Below are 18,300 nucleotides of genomic sequence, written 5' to 3'. Positions count from 1 at the left end.
CGTGAGTGACTGTGAGCGCTTGGGAGAGGCAGGAGTAAAGCTTGAAGTGGGCTCCAAAGTCGGATGAACCTCTCCTTTAGGTGAGGCGGAATTTGGAACGTGGCTGGGGAACCGCCGTACGCTGATTTGTTTGTAAGTACGTGATACTTCATTTAGGTAAATGGCTTAGGATAAATGGCTTCATATACACGGTGGAAAATGCGACAGAATAAATTAGCTCGGTGACAGTTACATCAGGAGCACCCATCTTTTTCAGTCGCTCAGACCAACATAACTGAGAGCAGTCTGGCCTCGTTAATTGTTGACTGTTAACGGGTGATGTCTTTCATCCTTCCGCGCTCCTGCTAAATGACAGGGATCGCTTTTTCCACAGCACAGCCTTTTTCCACAGACCGAGCATTTTGAATATTTGATACAGAAGCGCCCACCCACCCCACCTGGGCATCAACAGCCGCTTCTGGGACTTGCTCTTGTCCTTCACTGGTGCCTCACTAAGGTCCATGGAGCCACCAGAAGGCCCTACACAACAGGTCCCATTGCCCTTCCCATCCCTGGTGTGCCAGCGTGTTGTAACAGGTGACTTTCGATATTTTAAGCCAGCTGAGAGAGAGAACAGGGATGTCCCCTCCATGGAGCAGGGCCGTCTCAGAAGCTGTGGCGCCCTGGCCTGAACTAGATGTATCTCTAAGGTACTAGATGTATAAGCAGATGTGTACCAGGAACTTGGCCAGATGGGTGGACAACATGATGAAGGACCTTAAACTTGCTGATTCTTGAGGATGTAATATCTGATGGCAGAACTCTCTTGTCCCCAGGAGGTAGGATGGTTAATGCTGGCCGTCAGTGTCCAGCTGTGGACACCTGCCTCACTGTGCCCTTGCTGGGAGCGGCCATGAGTACTTGCAAAGCAGCAGTGCTTTTGCTGGCTTTCTGTCCTGATCCAAAACAAAGAGCTTGTTGCCTCTGGGTGTTGATGCCACCAAAGACCTGTAGATGTATGGCATGCAGCCCAGCCTGGGAAGTCCTCTTCTGCTTCATTGTAGAGGCAGAGCATGGCCAAACACAACAGTTCAGCCCTGTGATAAGTGCAAGTGGTCCTGTGCCGTCCTACCTGCACCACGTCACGTGGGCTCCTGTTTGCCCGTTTCCTCCCATACATCCTTTGCCTGGAAACGCTCGCTCTTCATCTTCTTCCCGTGAAACCGCACTGCCCACATCTTCTCAGCTGCTCTCTGGAGACAGCTGACGTGGAGGAGCTGTGGTAGCACCGAGTGAAACGCGGCTGCGTCAGCCAGCCCTCCTGTAAGAGAGCTGCTTATACGAAAGAAATTCAGGCTATTCCCTGGACTCTTTGCGCAGACGTGTAATAAAATGAAAAGATGGTCTGCTGTCCAGGCGATCGCAGCAGGGCTGCCCTGGCCTTGGATGGCAAAGCTGCTGAGAAGGAGCAAAGCCCCCAAAGTCAGATGGTGCTCAGCGATCTAGAGCTTTGTTGTTTTTCTTAGAGGCCGAAGGAAAAAGTGGGAGCATTTTTAGAGAGACCAGACCTTCTCCGTGAGATGGCATGCCCTTCTCCAGGCAAAGGGTAACAAGTAATTTTTTTTATTAAAAAAATATCCCTCCTTTGTTGGTGCCAGCTCAAAGTGAGTGTAGGCAGTCTCACACAGCCGAGGAAGACAACAACCCTACGTACTGGGGCCGTCTTGAATCCCATCAAGCCCCATCGCATTAAATGCCATCAGAGCCCTCTTCTGGCAATGGCCTGAAGCAAATTAGTTGGTGAGAGATGGGAAATAAAAGCACAGATGGTGATGTTCAAGACATAGCATGGTCATGACATGCAGGAGCCCTGGCCTGGCTTGTGTAGGCACTTAGGAACAGTGAGCTGCTCCCTGTGGCTGCTCCTGGAAATAATATGAAATTAAATCCGCAGACAGTTATTGTATACAAAGACTTCCACCTCTTTCTCAGGGAGTCCTTAAGCCACAGGTTGCCTGAAGCTGGGAAGGACCTGGGGGCAGGTGTCACCATGTGCTTGCCCCGTTCTTCGTTCTCATCCGTGGATACCACCACATGGTTGCCATTGCAGAGGGCGGTCTCAGTGTGCGTACAAAGCCAGCTTGTTGTCGTCATCTTTACGCAGCGTAGATAAGGCGTACGTCCCCGCAGTGCAAAGGATGTGATTTTCCCACCGGGGGGACACTGTTGGACTCTGTACTTCTGGGTACACGGGAGCCTGGAGTCATGGGACGCTCCAGATGAGAAGGACGCCTGGGATCCATGGAAAAGTGCAGTCAGACTGCCTGGCGCAGGGGTTGCTCTCCTTCTGTCTCCTCATATGTGCATGGTACTCCCTGTGCTGCCTTCAGCCTTTGCGTTCATAACGCTGCTGAGATGTCCACAGCCAAAGCGGTGTGGGCCACGAGGGAATGGGTGGGAATGCACGTAGGAGGTGAATGGCATCGCGTTGGGCAGCCTGAAGTGCAGCCCGATTTTGGCAGACTTGGCAAATAGCAGTTCTGACTTAAAGACGAATTTCTACGGCGAGAGTCTGTTTTGTGTGCTGTTGCAGGCTTCAGCTGAAACGGTAGAAATATTCTCCCTGGAAATGTCTGATTAGAATATAATCACCGTTTTCGTACTTCCTGGTGCTTTTTGAGTTACGGAGAATGGTAATTGGTTTCTTCATGTTAGAATAAAATATCTGAGTATGTATGTTTGTAAGTATGGATACATATAAATAAGTGAAAACATTAATTGTTTTTATCAATATGCTTCATTGGGAAAAAAATAATTCCTTATGAGCTCTTTTTATGGCTCTCTAATAGCTATTCGGGTGACAGCCTGTCTGAAACCAGCGTTGTGGGATCGTATCGTTTCCACCGCAGTTATGTCTAATTGGCAAAATCAAGGACAAGAGGAGTCAGGCAAGAACGGAGAAGGACTGTGCTCCTGTTAATAAAATGCAATCTTGAAATTGGCCTGTGCTGGGTGAAATGCGGTGCCGCTAACCGGGCTCGCGGTACCTTTTGCAGGGATTGAGGGCGTCATTAGTCTATAGAGGGTTAGGGGGATTTTTTTGAGGAGTAAATTAATTAGTGATTTTAAAAAGGGATGTAATATGAAAATAGAAACAAGTGGATATTAAGTGATTTTAAAAAGGGACGTAATATGAAAATAGAAACAAGTGGATATTAAGTGATCTTAAACAAGAACTATGCGTTTGGGGACTTAAAATTGAAATTCTTAAAATCTATTAAATATTTAGCAAGACCTTTATACGTAACAGGGCGAGGGAAAGCATAGAAGTGTGGTAACCGCAGGAGTATCACATGCATAAAGAGTATCCTCTCAGATTGAACTCATGAAAGTGTTAGTGTATGTTTTTACCACTATCTCTATTCTGTACGTTTCGTGCAAAATAAATAATATTAGTTCCTAAACTTTATAAATAAATCAATGAAGCGGGTCTATGATCCGTTGAGGGGTGGTTTGATTTGCTTTGATCCAGAGGCTTCAGATGAAGCTCCTGCAGCCAAGCTGTAGAGCATTTGGGAAAATGACTGTTCTCACCAGCTTCCAGCACAGCTTAATTCACTTGAGAGGTTTGACTGTTCAGAAAAAAAACAGTGCTTTTATTGCACGTCGGAATTCCTTAAGCTTTATCCTTCGACACTTGGCAATAGGCCTGTGTTGCCCATCTCTTTTCTCCTGATTCAGCGTCTCTGTCACAATTTTATTGAACGTCTTTGATCAGTTGAAGTAGACTGACCTTTAAAAGACTCCTAACCACGTCTTCCTTGTCCACCAGCCTGTTGTTCTTATAGCCCCCACCCGCAGTTCGGGTCCTTGCGTGCTGTTTGCTCCGTGGACAATAAGGACTATGTACCCTGATCCATCTCACTCGGGATTAGTTGTCTAGTCTGGCAGAATCACACGATGGATGGTCCCATCTCCTCTATGCTCTAAAGGAACCTAGAAAGCATCTCAGACCAGGTTTTCAGCCTGGTACCTGTGGACACTGACTGTCCAGGAATTATTTTGCAGTGTCTGTGAAAAGGGTAGGAAAAAAGTTCCTATATGATGCACAATAATCTAACTTGGAGAAGTTCCTGAAGGGAGCTGGAAAATTTCACAGAACTCAGAGATTAGAGACATCTGAAAAACACCATAGTAGACATTTAAGTTTAAAATATCCCTAAAAGTCCTGCTGTAAAAAATAATTCCTTATATTCCGGTATCTTGAACGGCCTCAGCTGAGGGTAGACTGTCATTGCACTAGGAACCATCCGCCTGTGTTGTGACAGCCTCTCTGCTCATGTGATTGTATCTCACTTGGACTACATGAGTTGTAAAAGGAGAGAACAAAGGTAGATAGCACAGAAATAACTTGTCAAGATGTTCGGTGGAAGAACCAAGACAGTATTTCTCACTTCCTCTACCCTCGCCCAGAGGCGTCCTCACTGTGACCTCCAAACATCTGTCTTAAGCATCTCTGCACAGGAATTGTAGAATAATTCCGGCTGGAAGGAGCTTTTGGAGGGCTGTAGTCCACTTCCAGCTCAAAGCTGGCCAAGCTTCAGAGTCGGATCGGCTTTCCCAGAAACTTGCCCAGTCGAGGATCAAGAACAGTGTCTCCACAACCTCTCGTGGTCCCAGTGCTGATGCTCTTGTGCATCCTGGCTGCAGGAGCTGAGCATAGGGAAGGCGTATTTTCCTCTCCGCGTTAATATAAACAGTTTGAAATCAGAATCGTTACAGAACCAGAGCTCGATGGAAGGTGCACGGAGGAGGGAGGACGGCAGCCCTGGGATGCTCACAGCCACGCGCCCAGCCAGGCTGGCACCGCGGGGCCAGGGGGGCTATGGCTCTCCTGCCCACCCCTCTGCTCCCCAAGACACATCTTGGACTATATACTATGTACGTCTGCAGGGGAAAACTAAAAGATTTGGGATATTTCAGTTTTTTCATAAGCACAAACAAATACTTAAACACGAAGGTGGTTGTGTGCCTGTGTGTTTTATCTTTCGCCTAAGGCTCCTGCTTGGACCGGTCACGTGCAGCCTTACGCGTGATTGATTTACAGCGATTGCGCGTGTGTCGCTTAACCTTCAGGCAGCGGTCAGGGCAGTGGCCAGACACCGTGCCAGCGCGGAGACCCCCCTAGCTGGCTCTTCTGGCAAAGATGATCAAAGGGGCAACCTGATAGAGCAGCTCCTGCCGCCTCTCCTGCAGCGCGGCAGCCAGGTCATGCCGGAGTCACCTGGGGACAGCGCGGGGCTAAAGCTTCGCGTGGCTCTCGCCGTCGTTAAATTGCACTGAAGAGGTACAACATAATGAGCACAACAGCCAGCTACATGAAAAATCAGTAGTTGTGATGCCCTACAAAGTGGTGTGTCCATGCTGTGACCAGACCCTGAGGGAGGCAGAAAGGAGATGCTTTATGGCTGGGCGTTTGGGAGTGGGAGAGCATTCATACGTGCTCCTCAGGAATGGGGCACCGGCTGTAACAGGCTCTTGGAGCCTGCAAGCAGCAGAGGTAGGGTTTCATAGAATCATTTAGGTTGGAAGGGACCTTGAAGGCCATCTAGTCGCCCCCCCGAGTCCTGGGACACCTCCCCCCAGCCCAGGTTGCTCCAAGCCCCGTCCAACCTGGCCTTGAACACCTCCAGAGATGGGGCAGCCACAGCTTCTCGGGGCAACTTGTTCCACTGTCTCACCTCCCTCACAGTGAAAAATTTCTTCCTGAGATCTAATCTCCATCTCCCCTCTTCCAGTTTGAAGCCATTCCCCCTCATCCTGTCAAATCTGCGTTGGTCTCTACCCTACTAGTTTGGTGCCATGGATCAAAGGAGACATTTGCAATGTGGGTTATAAGGGGACCTAATGTGAAGCAAGATGCTTTCTGGGCAGACATGAAGGACACTTTCCTACCGTAGCGGTGGGACACGTGGGCACAACTGGTGCCCAGTTGGAGGTAGGCAGAGGTGGATGCGGCCGTGCTGGGGAAGGGTTACTGCTGCTCTTCCGTACATTCGTGTCATCTCAGATCTCCTAGTGGAGCTGCGACCAAAGGTGCTCTTGTTCCAGTGGGTTGAGTCACCCCAAACAGTGCAGTATAAATATGTTCTGCCTTCGTTGGGTTTTGTTGAACGAGGTTTAGGGAGGGCTCATGCAAGCAGCTTTGCCAGCAGATCTGGATTATTTTCTTTACGGTACCCTGTGATTCTTTAATAATTATAAATAATCCAAACATGTAAATTCACTGTAGATAGGGAAAAGTGTGAATTGACCAAGCTACATTTGCCTTTAACGCCACCAACACAAGGCCCTTCATAATGTGGAGGACGTTAACACCTGGGCATGCAGATGTGTCCACGACGGCCCTCATCAAACCCATGTGAATCCTTCTGCATTTGACACAAAGCTGTTGCCGTTGCCGGTTAGAGAGAGCTGAAATCCCGGCGCTGGGAGAGACGACGGGGGTTGTGCTGCTGATCTCAGGGGGGGGCAGGACTTAATATCCAAACAAGGCTTTGATCAAGATCGGGTTGTCCAGGAGCAGTGTCAGTAATAAAAATGGGAACGCAGCTTTGTTTTTAAACAGTGCTGTGTATAACAGGAGGAAAACAAAACAAAACAAAAACATTTTGCATCAGACACGTTTTTGCTTCCATCCCTTCCAAGTCTGTCCCTGCTCACTGCACAGCGTCGGTCCTCTCGGCTGTTGCTTTCGTTAGTTGAAGGGTTGAATTTCTGGCTGCTGTAAGCAAGTTCAAGTCCTCTGAAGTCAGTTGTCATGCACCCGAAGTATGTCTACATCAAGGAGATGCTGTGGCCTTTATTAAACCAACATCTAACGATGAGTATGAGCCCTGGCCGCTTGCTCTGAAAACTGAAGATGAAAGAGAGAGTCCAGATGGACGGCCACCAAGGTAATTCGACGGTCTTGGAGTGTTTCATGGATAGATCAAGCAGCTGCGCCACCCTAAACGCTGCGCCCAAAGACAAGGGCTTCCAAATTTAAAATCACAGCTCCAGCTAAGCGGCTCTTCTGTCCTGACGGGAAATGTTGCAGGAGTTGCCCGGACTTGAAGGAGTGATGTTCAACCTACCATGTCGAGTTGAGCAGCTGTTAGTAAGTTATCAATCTTAGAGAGTCTTTGCACAATGCTTTACCTGCACATGTATCGGAATGTTAACATCGTTTTTTAGCGGAGGGTGAAGGCTGGCTGTGACAATCAGTTATCAGTGGTTTTGCTGATGATAGCTTCAGAGCCACGGCAATCGCTCGGGCTTTAAACTTTCATACTTGCTTTGAGTTGCAAAGTATTCATTATTTCAAAGTACGAGACGTCTCCGCTGAAGAGGGGATTTTAACACTGCCAGAGAAAATAAGCAGATGGCAGAGTGACTGGCAAATAGACGACAGAGCTGCCCTGGTCTCTAACCATCTGGTCTGGACTTCACTTGAACATTTCAAACTTGCACACGCTAAGTCCGTCTGCAGCAGGCTCGGTGCTGGGAGCGGGGGGAGCGCGTTGGGCAGCAGACGGACGAGGATGGCTTATCTCCCTAAATTGGGCAGGTACTTTTTCCCCTCTAAAAGAAGGGCCGGACGACAGCTAGGTTCCGATTCTCGCTCGCGCTGCCCGAGCCGCCCGGAGGTCATTACTGAAGGGACAGTCAGGTGTCTGTGGCAACGCAGCATCGCTCTTGGGTTTCGGCAGAGCCAAGGCAACAGGTTTTGGGCTGGGGCTGGCTCCCTCCAGCTCTTCTGGACATCAGGTCTGACCGTTCCCTCCCGTCTAACCCATGATCAATCACAGTATAGCAATAAAATGAAGAATGGCGCATGGTTGAGACACATCCTGGTTGAGACACATCCTGGTTGAGACACATCCAGCTCCCTCTGCCTCGGCGGCTGGGTAGCAGAGCAAGCTCTGTGCACCGACCATGGGCAGGACCCTTTGAAGCCCCTCCTGAAGAAGAACAAGACCTAAAATGAAGGCAGGGGGCCCGAGATAAACCTAACACTTTGTTTCAACGCTGTTGTTCAGAATCCTTTCCAAGCATAAGGAAGGAGAAAGACGGTGGCGAAAAAAAACCATCAGGGAGCTCAGGAAGCACTGTCGGTCTGGCTTCGAGCACCGACACGGCGTGAAGCACCTCGTGTGCGGACGCGTCTGCGCGTGCTCATAGCCATTCACATCAAATCAGAGACACACACAGACACCGCATACATTTCCTCCCTCTATATTTACATGCTCTAGTTCTGAACTCATCAGCCGCGGGTTTTGACGAGTTACTTGAGCAGTTTTCTGCAGAGGATCGGCTGAGTCACATTCAATCGTGTCCACCTCTGAACATCTATGGAGGAGCTTGGCTTCCTTCCGCAGCCATCTCCGTCAACATCTGCTCCGAGGACATCTGTAATTACAGATCACAAAAGCCGCAGTCGTGATGTGCTGGAATTAGGAGGACTGGAAGGAGCTCGGTGGAGCCGGGGTGCTGTCAGCCCGGGAGCCGCTCTGTCATGCGCCTGCCTCTCTCTGCATAAATAATTCTGTTTCAGAACTGCCTCTTCTGGTTAAAATGATGCATGGCACCTTCCTCCCCCCCCCCGCCCCCGCTGCTCCCCACGTGGAATCGTGTTAGTTCGAAGAACGGTCTGCGGATAATTTTCTCCAAAGGCTTTTTTTTTTTTTTTGCATGAAAAATAGATCAAAATTCTGTTGAACTATTTACGCTATTTTATTCTTACAGCTTTGACAGAAATGGTAATAGGAAAACGAGATCAAGATGCTTTTGGTACATTACTGGCAATAGGGGGAAAAAAAAAAAAAAAAAAAAAAAGAGCAACCTCCAAGTAGTTCAGGGTCAAATCCCGTCAGTAATTTCCGTGCTACGAGCGTATAAAGCCCAGCATGTTCTTCTCCTTCTGAAAGGGCTTACAGGTATTGTTGATGCTGTTTTTAAGGCACTTGTCTTTTACGAGTCTGTAATAATCTTTGCATTATACTGTTACAACGTAATCAGGTCCTTGTCACGCTGCCAAGGCTGATCAGATAACACGAGAGCGCTGAGGAATTTTAGTACTAAACTTATTAGGAGAGACCCAGATTTATATATAGTCGCAAATCACTTCTGCGCGTAACCGGAGCTTTGTGCTCCGCAGGAATGCCTGTCTCGGCCATATGGGAGCGTGGCGGTAGAAATTTTGGCTCCAGCTCCCAGCCGAGGCTGGGAGTTCAGGTGTGAGAGCACCTCTCCAGTTTCACCAAGCATTTGCAAGAGGTGGATTTAAAAATACCCTCTTCCTCTTTTTTAAATACAACTTTTGAAAGCGCTAAAATGACAAAGCTGCGGTTGCTCTGGCTGCTATACTTTAATTTTGCAGCAATTAAAACATGGGGCCCGATGCACTGAGAAGCCAAATGCCTCTTTTCAGCAGTTTTTCTGAGCCCAGAGGATGTGGACGCTTGTCATTACAGCCAACCCTCCCTGCGCTGTGCTTTGGGATTGGGGTCTTTTAAACGTCGCTTCCCACCGAGCCTGTTCTTACGTATCTTATCTGGTGGGAAAAGTCAGATCAATACCTGTTGTGGCCAGGAACGGGGCGCTGTTCAGAACGGGTTGTGTGGCGTGTGTTGGAGAAGCACAGCATAAATTTTGCGTGGGAAGAGCCTCCAGCTTGAGCAAACACCATCGCGGGGTGCGCGTATCGTTCTCCTTGAACTGCGGCAGCGCAGAGAAATCACTGCTTTGCATTGACGTGAAACTGGCTTTACTCTAACGTCTCCGATACGGCAAATGTTAAACTATTTATGTTCCTTGCTGAGTTAAGAGGATGAAAACCACGGCTGTTGCCTGGTATGGCTGTAGGTTAGGATTTGTGAATTGTGCACCTCAGTTCCACTTTTACTTGGCATTTTTAAGGGGCTGTAATAAAGGGAGCGAATTTAGTAATCTCCGCAGGAAAGGTAAGACATTTGGACACTGGACAATCTGGACATTTCTGTTATTGGTCTGGCACAACACAGACAGGAGCCTGTCCAAAGTGGTGTCATCCATGAGGATAAAATGTGAGAAAAGGAATGCCAAAAAAAAAAAGAAAAAGAATTTATTGTTTGCAATGTTTTCAATACTCTCTCCTCCCATTTCCATTCTTGGCCTGAATGGACATGGTCTGAGATGGTCAGGTTAGGACACGGTCCATGCAAAAATTATATTTTAAGGAGATGGCACATGAATACCACGCCTGATGTGGCTGCTTGGCCCTGATCCTCTCGGAAAGGGTTTCCGTGGCCTCATGAGAGAGAAAGCAAATCTACAGGTTTAGCAACGAAATTCCCTTTTCTGGTTCAGCTGCGGAATGCCGAGTCTCTTTAGCTTCTTCAGAGAGGTTTCCAAGATGGTTTGTTAGTTGTTCAGGGCGAAGTTGTGTTGAGATTTCCAACAAGGTGGTCTGTGTTGGGTGCAGAGGTTGTCCATGCATGCATTGTGCTGCCTTCTTCTGAGGTCAACGTACCAAAGGGTTTGTGTCTCCCCATAGTTAGAAACGCTTCACCGTCTTGTTGGTGTGGCTGTTGGTTTTGGCTGTAGGTACAACGCTGCACCTTTGCTGGATCTATAGCAAAATGGCCTCAAAGGTGGTACATTCGCTGCTTTTGTACAAATTCTCACACCACCGGTTTTGCCTTGACGTGATCTGTGAAAATCCACATATCCAAATTAAAGGCAATCCTCTTCAAGGAGTGCTTGTGTCCACCTGCAGAGATCATGAATACTATATTCCACTGCAGTGGGAGTAAAAAGTTCTCAGAGAGAGCTGATTTTCCTTCCAGTTTTGTTGTTTGTTTTTTTTTTTTTTTCCCCTCTGTATGTGATTTCTTAACTCACCTTCATGTAATTCAACTTAACATTTCTCCTGAAGCTCTTGCTGTGATTGTTACATGAGATAGGGGCATTCACAATAGCTTGAAGGAGCACTTCAGCGATGATATGGGATAGAGCGTGTGTATATATATAAAATAGAAAATATTATCCAGCTTGCTGTGTGTGAGTCATACGACTTCTGATTGTCGCCCGTAAAAAGGCGTCAGCTAATGGCGTGGAGATGTTTATTTATCAATATTTGGGTTTAACAGCCTTGCTGTGGTACGTGTCTCTCTCCGGGATGTTACGAGGACCTTGTGCCAGGGGAATAAAGGTACTACAGCTAAATTATACTCGGTGTGAGTACCAACCCGTATGGCTTTCGAGAGGAAGTAAGGCCAACACACCGCCTCTGCTCTGCGCTGAGGATGCTCAAACGACAGGCAGGTCCTGCATCCCATTGTCAAGAGGGATTTTAAGCGTAAGGGACGGTTGTTTCAAAACCGCAGTGTGTTTACGTCTCCTTGCTCAAGCCATAGCTGTGGGACTCCGTCACCCCACTGCCCGGGGGTGAGGAGCTCGGCTTGGGCTGCCCATCCCCACCTCAGCAGCGCCCGCTCCAGCCACGTCGCCGCCGTCCCGGCGGGCACGAGGAATTACAGAGGTGGTGGGGAGCGACTTCTTCATCCCCTTCCTCACCCCTTTGCTGCTCTGGCATCTCGGGCACCGGGATGTGGGAGCGGGAGCTTGGCGCTGGGGATGTCCTCCCGCGGTGTGGAGAGAGGAGGTGGGATGGGGCATGGCCAAGACGGGAGCGGGAAGGACACAAACAGCTTTGGATACGTAGCTGGAAATGTATCTGTAAAAGCGTTGTTTCTTCTGACAAAAGGAATAATTTGGAGAGATACCGTCTCTCAGAACTGTACGAGGGAGCATGTGGAGAAATGATTATTTCTTTGCCTTTTTTGCTGTTTCTCAATTTTATTATTTAGGTCTTTGTTCTGATACGTTCCTTATTATTTTAGCTGCCCTGGGTATAATTGTGTTTTTTCCCTTAACTTAGGAAGTTACTTTTTAAAAGAAAGGAGGGGGGCGAAGATAAGGCAAAGCTGTTAAATGGGAAATCTATTGCTAATTAAGGCACGATTTTGCTAATCACCTTAGAAATGAAGTTATCAGCTGAAAAAGCCTGGAGTTTGTGTAATGAAAGTTAAGAGCGGGTTTTTCCCCCCCCCCTTCTGTTTCCTTCTGTCACAATACATTCAGAGATTAAAAGTTTACCTTACAGACTCATCTTGACACCATGAGACATGATGTCTCTTTGCATTAACTGCAGGCGGGCTGGAGCTCTTCTAGGATATATTTCAGTCTGAATAGTTAAAATTTGGCAAAGTTAAAAGCAACTAAAGTCAGGATTCTTTAATGGGAGCTGTCAGTGTTCATCGTGGATGTCACGCCGCGCTCCAGCTAGAACGCCGCGTCTGGGACCCAAGGTAGTCACTGTCCCTTCTTATTTTTTTTTTTAAATTATTATTATTATTAATGATATCCCAGGGGTGATGAGGAGGCACAGCATTATATAAGGCCGCAGCCCAGGGCGGCAATAGTATGGGTTTTCATCTGGAGATGCTGATGGATGAAAGGAGAAGGTGCTGTGCTGGGATGGGGCACCATCCTGGCACACCACGGCTGGGAGGGGGGCCAGCCCCAGTTTTGCCTCTGATCTTGCAGAAGTCCTTCTTTCTTTTACTGATGTCGGCTTTCTTTGGGGAAAAAAAAAAAAAACAAAACAGATGGCGAGCCCGAATTCCCTTGTACGGCTTGCAGCCGCGTGACGGGAAGCGGGATGTACGAGTTATTCTCTCATCCCAGGGAAGCAGCCCCTGCGTCAGTATTTTCTGATGAAAATATTCTCCTTAATTTACTAATTTTATCTTCTGCCCTGCCAGTGGGCACCATGGCATAGCACGCACTGCTTGCCGAAGGCTGGAGGGGGGGGGGGAACAAGGTTTTCTTAATATATATGCGTTAAACCTCTGTTTTCAAAGTTCATTTTTCCACCCGTTCTTTTGCTCGGAGCCCCTGCGTGTGTCCCTCACTGCTCAGCGGGTGCTGGCTGGACCTCAGCGCTGCTGCGCCTGCACCCAAGGGATGGACCCCGAGGAAGCCCTGCTCCGGGGGGTGAGCGGAGGGGGACAGCACGCGGTGGAGGGAGCAGCTCTGACCTGCTGGGGAGGGCTGGGAAGGACGAGGGAGCAGCCCCCCGTGCTCAGCAGCATCCTCCTGCTTGGCCCGGGTGGCATCCAAACACATCTTCTGGGTTGCTCCCTCCAAGCAAACCAGACTTGGAAGGCACTAATAACACCGGCACCGCCAACCTCAAGGCGCGAGCTTGGCCGACCCCTCCGATGCGTATTTCTAACCCGGCTCGACTGCGGAGCGCAGACGATGCCTTGAGCCTGGTGTAGCACGGGACGGGCTTTCGGCGCCCTCCTGGGTGGCAGATCTCCTCTGGGTCACCTTTTTCTGCCTACCTGGCTCCTTTGGTGTTAGGCAGATTGCCAAAAGCCCTTTTGTTTAAATAACGCTCCTTGGGAGTAATTGCTGGCTCTGGCAGACAGCAGCAAAGCAAATTGATAGCTGCAGTGTATTTTTGAGGGCAAAGGGGATTGTGGACGGTAATTGTTCATAACTGTATAACACTTGGGAGATTGTTTCTGCGGCTGCTGCAATGAACTGGTCAAGTGAAATCGGGATTTTCCCGCTGTCCTGGCTTGCATACACAAAGGACCGTCGGTGCGCTGCGTTTTGGAGCAGTCTTCTGTTCTCCCTCCGTTACCGGGAGTGCCGTAACCGTGGGGGGGACGTGCTCTTCCCCAGGCGATGCCCTGGTGCCTCCTCCTTGGGCTTGCTCGCAGTCCGGTGTCACCGGCCCAGTCACTCCTGTTTTCCAGGACATTCCCAAACGCCACAGTTGCTCGCATCCTCGCCGAATGAAGGACGTATCCTAGGAATGAAGACGTATAGAGCGCTCCATAAGAGGACTGTAAAAACAACTTTGGTTATGGAAGCCTGAAGGCTGATGGCAGAGAAGATGCTGATGTCTTGACTGGGAGGTACCCGCGCACAAAGAGAGGCACCTGGACCTCCTTTGAAGCTCTACTGCCGTACTGCGTCACGCCAAATCTGCTCCCCATTGTGGGTTGTCCCCAGCGCAGGTCACTGAGATGTCGGCTGTTTCACAGATGCTTTCACACACCCGTGACACCTTCGGGCTTCCAAAGGGTGATTAGAAAGCAAACTGGGTCTCCCCGTCACTGGAGCATGGCGATAAAGGCTCGTGCTAACCGGAGTTTGCCTCCGGCACGTGCAAAAGCTTTTAGAAAGTAGGTGGCCGATGGAACATCAGCTGTGCTGGGACATTTCACTGCTTGAGAGGAATTGCTGTTTTTTCCACGCTGAAGTCTTAGGGACAGTCACATTTTGCTTGTGTCCTGGTTCCGGCAAGGATGGGGTTAATTTCCCCAAGGAGCCGGCAGGGGAGGCAAGCATTCCATCCCACGTGACCCATGCCCGGGCTATAAGAGGCGCTAGCCGGGGCGAGGGAGGTGGTTGCCACTCGGGGGTGGGCTGCGGTGGTGCGGGTCCGGTGGGTGCGGGTCCGGTGGGTGCGCTGCCCAGCGGTACTGTAATCGCGTTCTTATATTCCTTTACCGGTGTTATTGTTTTTCTTTCTTCTCCCCTTTGTCTATTCTGTTAACTTACGGTATTTCAACGCACGAGTTTTGCCCTTTTCTGCCGATTTTTCCCACGGCTGCGGGAGCCGAGCGAGCGGCCGCTTGGTTCTGTGTTGGCGGCTGAGGCCAAACCACGACAGCTGGGGAAAATAATTGCAAGTGTATTACCCACCGGCTTTCTGAAAAACACATCAACCATCTCTGGGTGATGGATTTGTTTTCTGTTTGTTTCTCTGGGATTTCTTCACTAGAATTTAGTGTTTACTGGTTATTTATAAATCCAAGCGTCTTTCTGTCTGTTTGATTTCTCCTGTGTGCAGACTGATGGAGAAGTTATTGAGTCACCGTCATTTACTGGAGGGGAATGCTTCTATTTTTAATTCTGCCTCTCTTTACGGGTGGATGAATGGCAAGCTAATCGTCGTGTTGAAATTCGAATGTCAGAAAATAAGGGAGAAACTCGAGACTTGCTCGTTGTCTTTAACCCGCTGCGTTAAGTACTCTGTCTTGAGTCTTGAAACGTGCCTTTACATACCGTCCGTGCGTATTTTATCAAATGAAGCGATCATGATTTCGTCCTTTGTAGGAAGCAGTATAAAAGACTCTGCCTTCTTAAATAGGCTAAACAAATTTGACAAGACCTTATTTTTTCTGACTGGTCTTAATGTTGCGCTGGCTCTTGATTACCCGTCTACTAAGAGATAATCCTTCAAGGAATTAGCAATGATGTGCTGGACCGATTGTCCTGTTAATGCTGTTCGTTGCAGTAAATAGAGTATCTTAAGGGATTGTAGGTTTATTTGCTATGAAAACGAAAAATCTACTTAATAGGAGGGTAATCTATTTGTTGAAGGTCTTTGGTGGGACAGATGGCTGCTCAATAGGAACATAAATGAAGGTTCCCAAAAACCCTTCTGCCCTCGGGGTCCGAGTGCCGCAGGGGTGACGCTGCCGCAGGTTGGGACATCAGGGTATTGGCGAGGTGATGACTTCCAGCCTGGAATGGAGGATGGAGGTCTGCTGAGCCCTTTTGGTCGCGGTGTCTCGCAGCTCATCTCATTCTGGTGCCAAGAGACCAAAGTTCGGGGCCGTTCACTGCTCCACAGTCATGCTTAGTGCGAAACCAGAGCATCACGCTGAGCCTGTGGGGCAAGTGCACCCCATGCTTTGTGGCCGTGGAGGATGTCCCCTGGATTGTAGTCACCTGTGGACGTGTTCACATGCGGGTTTGGGTGTCAGCAGGAACAGAAAGCCCTTGCCAGGCCACATGGGAACAAGCAACGTCTTCCTGGGGCCGTGGTTTACTCCTCTGTACATGGAGGACAGTGACGCCAAGTGCAACTCGGCCGATTCCCGTTTAATAGTTCTCTTTGCTCCTGTTGTTACCAGCAGAAATGTTTATGACTGCCTTGTAAAAACAGTTAGATTTCTTTTAATTTATAATGACAATTTAGGCTTTATTTAGGAGATAGAAGTATGGCCTTTCCTTGCCTAAGTACCTTTTTCAAAATAATTTTTTATTGATCTCTCTGGAACTGGCTTGTAGATATGAATAAGCACGATGCCCAACACTCGCTCTCTCTCGGCTTATTACGATACGTGTATTTCAAGATAGTTTGTACAGATATTCCAGAAGTCAAGGAAAGCTGTCTTATCCTAAAGCCGTATGAGTTGTTTAACTAAAGCATGGAAAGATGACATTGCACCTTTACTGCTCGAGGCAAGCTTGCTGGGAAATGACATTTTAATTACATCATGGTTTTTATGTTTTTAAAGTACTTACTGTTCTCTCAAATCGGGACAAAACCTAGCAAATCCCCAAAACTACAAAGACAGGTGGTGCTGGGGATCTTCCACCCAAGAGCAGAGCTCGATGTTCCCATTTCACCGAGACATTGAGACGCTGAAGAACTGAGCAGGCCAGAAGCACAGGCAGTTTGTGTCAAACTGCTGCCTCGGGAATTTTTCCTTAAATATATATATATATTTCTTTAGAACTACCTTGTTCACCTCTTATTTGCTTTGCCAGCCTGTGGCCTCTTGCGAAACTTCGAGGAGAACAAACTGCTGGGCAGAGGCGAGCGTGGTCGCGGCGGGATGGGAGGGACGGGGAATGCCCCTTGTCTCACAGACCGGCTCTGAATTCGCTCTGGAGGTGCAAAATCATCTTTAATGTGTTCAGAATGGTCAAACAGCAGAACAGGGGCAAGATGGCATCTTTTTGCTACGTTTGTGCACCAGCTGGTAGAACGGGGTGCTGAGTTTTTTGATGTGGGCTCCTATAATCTGTCGCAATCACAGGGTTGGAAGGGACCTCTGGAGATCATCCAGTCCAACCCCCCCGCCAGAGCAGGGCCACCTTAGAGCAGGTTGCACAGGAACGTGTCCAGGCGGGTTTGGAATGTCTCCAGAGATGGAGACTCCCCCACCTCCCCGAGCAGCCTGTGCCAGTGCTCTGCCAGCCTCAAGGTAAAGAAGTTCCTCCTCATGTTTAGGTGGAACTTCCTATACTCAAGTTTGTGCCCGTTCCTTCTTGTCCTGTCACTGGGCACCACCGAAAAGAGCCTGGCCCCATCCTCCTGGCACCCACCCTTTAAGTATTTATAAGCGTTGATCAGGTCCCCCCTCAACCGTCTTTTTTCCAGACTAAAGAGACCCCATTCCCTCAGTCTTTCTTCATAAGAGAGGTGTTCCAGTCCCCTCATCATCTTGGTAGCCCTAGTTGGAGCAGGAGGAGCAGGATTACCCGCGGGAAGATGTCTCCCCGCTGCACTGCCCCTTCCTGGTGTCTCCCGGGCTTGGGATGTGTCCGTGCCCCGCGTTGGCTGGGCTAAACCCACCGCTTCGGGGTTAAAAAGGGCAGCTGATACGGGCAGGAGGCGCCTCGCGCTGCTGGGAGAGAGGATTGAGCAGGGTTGGTAAAATTTAGGGAACGCAGATGGGATAAAAGGTGGTGAGCCTGGAAGAGATCCCAGAAACGATGGGTGTCGTAACAACTGTGCAATATGATCGTGCGGAGCAGACCGCAAAATAGGCGAAACTGGGATTATTAGGCCTGTTTGGCATATGTGTTTGTAACGGTCGCACAGTGCCCGGTGTCCTGGGTATGCCTCTTTCATTTAAGATAAATGACTTCTTGGTGAACGCAAACAGGGAGGGAAGAACCCAGGTATGGCGTGTCTTTCTCTGAATTCCTTTTACATGCGATGAAAAGAAGATCTCAAAAGATTTTATTAACTTGCAAACTGTGATTTAAGGGAATTTTAAACCGCACGTGAAAGAAAAATAATGAACAAATGTTTTCAAGTGGGAGAAATCTGTCCCTGCCATATGTTTCACTGAGTCATCCCTTCTGCAGGAGGAGATCTTGCAATTGTTTCAACTGTTCCAGTCGCTGATCCTTTCTATTTAGTAAGACATCACTGTAGACTCAGCACCCGATCCTGCAACGCATTCATGCCGCGTGCTGGGTACCTGATGCCTTTAAAGTTGACATGTGTTTTGCTCTGGGCGCAGGTTAAATTCTCCCCGTGTATCTCACCTTTGAGCAAAGACCAAACCTGGCCGGGGGTTTCCACTTGCCAGCCAGACGGCGTGATGCCCTGCTCTCCCCAGGGTATTATAAAAACCTCGAACCCCACCACTTCTTTCTCCTTAATCTGTACGTGGACCCTTCGCATCCCGG

General features: G+C 48.9%; 1 protein-coding gene across 1 annotated transcript in view; it reads left to right on the top strand.

The window, feature by feature from the left end:
* GALNT17 (polypeptide N-acetylgalactosaminyltransferase 17) overlaps window positions 1–18,300 on the top strand; it is a 225,474-nt gene that overhangs the window by 189,594 nt on the left and 17,580 nt on the right. The gene's annotated exons all lie outside the window — the stretch shown is intronic.

This window comes from Vanellus vanellus (genome assembly GCF_965231255.1).
Source record: "Vanellus vanellus genome assembly, chromosome: 19".
NCBI classification, from domain to species: domain Eukaryota; kingdom Metazoa; phylum Chordata; class Aves; order Charadriiformes; family Charadriidae; genus Vanellus; species Vanellus vanellus.
This window is presented reverse-complemented; position numbering and strand designations above follow the sequence as displayed.